The following is a 5,874-nucleotide window of genomic DNA, read 5'->3' as shown; positions in this document are numbered from 1 at the left end:
CCATACAAACAAATGGTGGACAAATTAAAGGCATCATTTACTACTATCACCTTTGAGTAGATACCAAGAGATCAGAATCGAGCTATTGACGCTATGACTACCATTGCATCTCTCCTAGATCTTCCACATAATTCAACACACTATGAGTTCTTGGTCGAATAGCTTTGGATTCCCGCTTATGATATCCCTGAATCCAAGATGATATGTTGCCTAATCAGTTCCAAATCCCCATGGTATGGTGAGTTTTACACCTACCTCCACAATCACACCCTTCCTCCTAACCAATCGAATAACCAACATAAAACTTTCATTCGCCAAACCGCTCGATATACCATTATTGTTGAAACCCTATACCGACACAGTCTTGATGGTACTCTCCTTCGATGTCTGGAACAAGATGAGATAACAAAGGCCAATCGAATAACCAACATAAAACTTTCATTCACCAAACCGCTCGATATACCATTATTGCTGAAACCCTATATCGACACAGTCTTGATGGTACTCTCCTTCGACGTTTGGAACAAGATGAGATAACAAAGGCCTTGGAAGAGGTACATGAAGGAATTTGTGGAACTCATGCAAGCGGTCTTTCACTCACCAAGAAACTCCTACGCACTGGATGCTACTGGCCATCTATGGAAAAAGACTCCTACTACTTTGTCAGAAAGTGCAAGAAATGCCAAGTTCATGGAGACCTGATACATGCACCAGCATAGGAACTGGAACCAATCACAACACCATGGCCTTTTTGTCAATGGGGTCTTGACCTTGTGGGCAAAATCCATCCATCTTCATCCAACGACCACAAATTCATTATTACCACCATCGAATACTTCACAAAGTGGATCGAAGTTGTTCCACTTACCCAAGTTACCGGCAAGCAAATTGCCTCATTCATCCTCAATTACATCATCTATCGGTATGGTGTACCCATTTCTATCATCACAGATAATGGGTTTCCTTTCAAAAATCAAGATGTCCGTGAACTCTGTGAGAAATTTCACATCCAACACCGCTTTTCCACTCCCTATTACCCACAAGACAATGGTTAGGTGGAAGCATCAAACAAAAACATATTGAGGATCCTAAAGAAGACAGTCAATGATGCTGGTTGTGATTGGCATGTTCAATTGAATCCAACACTATGGGCATATCAAACTAGCATTCGAACCCCTACAGGCACAACTCCCTACTCATTGGTCTATGGTGCGGAAGCTATCTTACCTATTGAGGTCGAGCTACCATCACTACGAGTTTCCTTGCATAATCTGATAGATGATGAAGCATATAGAGTATCTTGTCTCCAAGACTTAGAGCTACTTGATGAGAAATGACAAGCTACATACAATCACCTCAAAGCCTATCAGCAGCGCATGAGCAGAAGCTATAATCATCGAGTTCAACCTCGTACATTCAAGGTAGGTGATCTTTTCCTTTGAGAAAATCCTCGTAACCAACCCAACCAAGAACATTAAGGAAAGTTTGAATCAAATTGGCTGGATCCATATGTTGTTACTGCTGTATTTGGGTTAGGGGCATATCAATTGGCTACTTCAGAAGGAGAACCGCTAGCAGATCCGATCAACAGCATGCACCTCAAACGGTTTTATACATAAGCTACATAGAGCATCAGGCTCCCATACATATCAGAAAATACCAAAAACATTCAGAAAAATGTCTTGAAGAAAATACAAAAACATCAAAAGAGTAAAGAAAAATCATACATCCAAATAGTGAACAACCACTCTGGTAGCACCTTGGGTAAGTGCGATGGTGAAAACCTAGCAAATAGGTGCCACTCGTAAAGGCTATGGCTCCATTGTCTTTCAGACTTGTTACGATCACATCCACTCCATACACACATCCATCCGTCCAAACCATGGCTTGTTATTAATTTACAATCAATAAAGTACTTCATGCGTCTTGCATCCCGCTTTTGTCATAGTCATGTCTAAACTGGGGGCAATGCCCTTAGCCTATTGATGGAAGTGGATTGAGCATTACTTGTGATTCACTGAGTTCTTCATTCAAAACTATCTCTCAAAATACCAAAAATAGTCAAAACAATCATCAAAATACCAAAAACATTCAAAAATATCTCACAAAATCCAAAAACATCAGAAAACATAAAAAATCAATCAAAAATATGGCAACACATTGTACATACTCATCCAAGAAGATACCAAACAAGCATTGAAAAATACTCACATGATGATCACTTCTCCATTTGACCAAACCATCAACATCAACACTCAAAACTGTCTTCAACAAGGATGCATCCTTCCTTACCAAAACAAAGACAAAATGACGTTTTCTTTGACAAGAAAATTATGTGTTAAGCTATCAAATACTTGGTTGATTTGTGAGTAATTCATTCATTTATTCATATTAGGTTCCTACAACATTGTTTGTGTATCTTTGGTGCATTATTCCGATGAAGTACTGGGGCATGTACTAATGGTGTCTACGTGGGAAGTTCACTAAGCTACGTGATCTTATGCAAAATGCAGTCATAGATCACTACAGCTTACTAACTACAACGTATACCTTGACCATATGAGCATGAACCACTACCAAGGATCCATATTCTTTATTCTTTATGTATATACTATCTGCTTATAGGTACAATGCTCTTTCTTTGGTTCCTCCTACCTCATCCAATTGGATAAAGGTTTTTGTCTCTTATTAAGGTATGAACTTGTCTTAAGATATGATCAGCCCAAGATCAAGGAGGACGATCCAAGTCATACATGAAAGGAGATGATCCTTGTCTGTTCTGCAAGAAATACTCTGGTCAACTTGACCCATTATATCAAGTTGTTTGTATTAACTTGCTATATCAAAATCCATGAAATAAATACTCAGGTCATCTTGAATCTTTATGTCAAGATGCTTGTATGCTCTTCCAACATTTTAAAGCTCAATGATGAAAATAGAGCACTATGGATCGTCATTTCATCTCATTTGTTTATATATTGCATTCCATTGCATATCACCCATCCATTCACTCATTATTCATATATATGTGATTTTGTATGCAAATGTGAACAAGGTTAATATGAACAGTTATGTGAAAATTGAGCTGGTCTTGGATACAATTGCGACCGAGTACTCTCATACATCATCAGTGCATTATGCAAAGTCTAAACACCCTTGCATTCATTTATCATGATCATATCCTCATCATTACATTTAGTTGGATTTTGCATCAAGTACATTCATATCATTTTAATTACATTGCATATAGTTCATTTAATTTATTAACATTAGTCTTCTTATATCATTTGCATCATTTCATAATCATGATGATTAGATTCATTCATATGATCAAATTGTCCTTGATTGTATTAAACCATTTACTATGCATTCATCTAGTGTCAGTTACCAATCCTCACTTACCATCCTTTATCATTTATCATTGCATACATTCATTTATCTATCAATTAGTTAAAAAGTGCATTCATTAAACCAATTTAGTGTCTTATCATACTCATCTTAGAATTCATTTAAATTGCATTCAATTACCATAAGTTGCATTATCATCACATTATCATTTTACTTCATCATATTTTAGGCATTTAGCATCATAAAAACCATTTGTTTCCAACATTGGTTCATACATTATACATATGCATTCATTCAGAAATCATCATATAAACATTTGTACTTTACATTTGTTTATCCATCTCATATTCATTTAAAACCATCTAGATACATTTACATACACATAAATCATTCCTTCAAAAGCATTAAATCGAAACATCATTGCATATCATTATCTCATCCTTGTATTAATATAATGTATGAGATATTCTCTATATCATTATGCATACATCATCATCATGGCATTCCATACACAAAGCATTACATCCACAAATCATGCATATATATAAACCTGCATCCATATGTTAGCATCACAATCATAAAGAACATAGATATAGACATCATATAGGCATACATCATCATAAATCATCATAAAGCATGCATATAAGTAGCATATAGGGATCATCTCATCAAAAGCATACATATAAGCAAGTACAACTATCCATCTAAGCATAAATCATCAGATCATCATCCTACATAACATCCATACATATCAACATGCATACCAAAAATGGGATCTCCTCATATATATATCATCTCATGTATTAGAGTACAATGAAGTCCAAAAAAATCGGCTACCAAGAGCCATCAAAGGTACAGTCCAACATGACAAAAATATCACAATACATGCAAAATGCTCTCTCAAATGCCACTCTGACCAGATGTTGCACCACCTACTCCAGGACTAGTCCCTGCACCACCTGATCTATCTCCTCGTGGAGGCCCCATCAAACCCCCACTAGCTCCGGCACCCCCTGACCTATCTCTCCATAGAGGACCCATCACACCTCCACTACTCTGCATCCTCTGTCATCGCTCTGATCTGGCCTGCCGCATCTGTGAATAGCTTAGTGCCAGCTGACTAGATGGTACCACCTACTCATATAGGCCTCACCAATAAGCCACCTCCTCACATGCTCTCCATACCTCCCTCACCAATGCCTCTATAGATGGCCCCTATCCTTGTGCTCCCTCCAAAACCCTCACTATCACTTGCAACTGGCTCAACCTGTCCATGACCTGATCTCTCTCCTATAGCACTATAGTCAGCTCTGACTCTCATGTAAATAGCTGCACATCCCTAGCTGCAACCTCTGCCTCCAAATCCTCCACTTACACATCTCTAGTTGCAACCTCCACCTCCAAATCCTCCGCCCGTGTCTTGGCTGCTATAAGTTGAGACTACAAAAGACTATCAACCACTCCCAAATATCTCCACCCGCTCCCTCTCCTGTATCCATAGGTGCCTCACCTATATCTCCCTCTCTAGTAGCTCCCTCATCTGTATCCATAGGAACCTGTCCCTCCCCAGCATCCCTCCTACCCAGTCTCATGCCTCCCTGTATCAAAGGTCCCTGAGATAACCGCAATGGCAAACTGCCTCTCTCTCTCCAATGAACTCGCCCAAAACCGCTACCTCCACCTCCTCCACCCCCTCCTCCTCCACCACCTTCACCATCTCCTCCTCCTCCTCCTCCTCCTCCTCCACCATCTCCTCCTCCACCTCCACCATCCCCTCTCCCTCCTCCACCTGCTATCGGTCCTTGACCTCCTCCCCTCTCATCCTCAAAAGAAAGAATTGACTCTGTTGGATCTGATATCTGCAGAATCGGATGAGCTGCCATACACTATATATACTCATCTGACACCCCTGCATCTACCACCCTCAGCCGAATGTCCCATGGTCTCGTCTAAAGCATCTAGAACTCCGCCAATGCCTGATCATATGGAAATACTGGCCCCCATGCATATCTCTCTCGGACCACTCTGGCATACTCTCCTGATCCCCTAGGTAATCCCTGCTGCTGTCCAAACTACCTCAAAACCCTACCTGACACCTGCCTCTCTACATTGTAGGATGTCCGCCCAATCAAGAATCAAGTCATGAATACATATGGCAAGGCCTCTATGTCATCTACCCACAGCTCACACTCCAGATAAGGTCTCCAGATCACCGCATCAAGATCATCTAACGCCCGCCGCCACCACTCTAACTTCCTCAAGTGGGGCTGACTCATCATGTCGCTGTACATGAACATATAGGGCTGATCAACCGCCCAAAATTTCAGACTCACTGGTTGAGTCACCAGTAAGTGCTCCCACGCTCAAATGTGTAGCAGTGTCACTCCCACTACCAACAAGCCTCTCCCATGGTACGCTACCTCATGCAGCTCCTGATACATGTGCGCTAACATGCACGGTCCCTAGGCAAATCGGGTCCCCTCCATCATCATCTGCTCTATAACCTATCCCCATCCAAAGGCCAGA

Source organism: Cryptomeria japonica, chromosome 11 (assembly GCF_030272615.1).
Source record: "Cryptomeria japonica chromosome 11, Sugi_1.0, whole genome shotgun sequence".
In the NCBI taxonomy this organism is placed as follows: Eukaryota; Viridiplantae; Streptophyta; class Pinopsida; order Cupressales; family Cupressaceae; genus Cryptomeria; species Cryptomeria japonica.
Note: the sequence above shows the minus strand (reverse complement) of the source record.